Consider the following 1250-nt stretch of genomic DNA (forward strand, 5'->3'; position numbering starts at 1 on the left):
CAGTAACCAGGCGCTTTCACTGCATCATGTTGTGGGTCTCATTGTCTTACATGCAACGTTGAAGGGAGTTAATAACCTAAACGGAGAACTTAGAACCTGCATGCGTCTCCCGAACAAGGTCAGGCGGTCGAAGCAACCGAAGTTAACGCTAAGACAGGAACGTGAGGGTGATAACGGTCTGTTGGGTCCGAGTAGCACACCTGACACGCATGACCTGAAGGATTTCCAGCAACAAAACTAAAGCCTCAACTTTTTTTTTTTTTTTTTCTACACACCCAAACTGGTTATGATTCAGGATGTGTTAGCTAATATATGGAGTAATCTTTCATGTGGGGATCCTGCAGGTGTTAATAGAAGAGTTAAAATAACAGCGTGTGAGAAACAATGAGAAGTAAGCGTTGTGTCAATAAGGGAGGGCAAAGCTTTCTTTTCGTGTATTTAGCAAAGTTTGTCCACTTGTGAGCTTGCTGGGAGACTATGCCTGGGCATCTTCAGGTAGCTACATTTTATTTTTAATCATGCTCTTGTTTTGAAATGTCTGTGCCTGCAATAAAGATAGATTTCTATTAATCATCAGTTTGTGCAGCGTATGTATTTTAGCTGTTTTCTTTCCATTTCTCCCCTATTTTCAAATATTTAAAAAAGGGAAGCATTTCAGAAAAAAAACTCAGTCAGTTTGTGCACTCCTGATTTTTTTTTTACTACTAATGTGCCCACAGAGATGGATGCTGTCTGAAAAAAGAGAGGACAAGGCATCTCCGCCAAGACTGGGAACAGCCCCGCAGAGCCTGCAGGGCAAAGACCCTGTGGACAATGACACAGACGAGGGGCAAATACCTGCAAACTGCCCAGACTGACAGAAACCACCCAGCAGCCAAAGGCCACTGCATCACGAAATCCTGAAAAAGTAAAGGAACAAAACCACAACTCAACACCATAACCGTAATCACCCAAAAACGTCTAATTATCCTGCGTCGGTGTTGCAGCGTAGAGTTTGCATGCTCCCAATGTGTACACTGGGGTTCTGGAAGAGCACAAAACCACTCAGCCTCACTTTACTGGAGACCTAAATTTGCCCTTAAGGTATTGTTCCTAAGTGGCTATTGTCTTTTCTGCCCTTGTATTACTCTGAGATGGATCTGTCCGGGGTGCTTTCTGCATTTCCAAAGAATTAGTTTGTGGAAACCTCTGCGGTGAGTGCAGGACGTCAACCTCCAGATCAACAAAACTACAGAGCACAAACCACTTCG

The sequence above is a fragment of the Poecilia formosa genome, unplaced genomic scaffold (assembly GCF_000485575.1).
Source record: "Poecilia formosa unplaced genomic scaffold, Poecilia_formosa-5.1.2 Scaffold51, whole genome shotgun sequence".
Classification (NCBI taxonomy): domain Eukaryota; kingdom Metazoa; phylum Chordata; class Actinopteri; order Cyprinodontiformes; family Poeciliidae; genus Poecilia; species Poecilia formosa.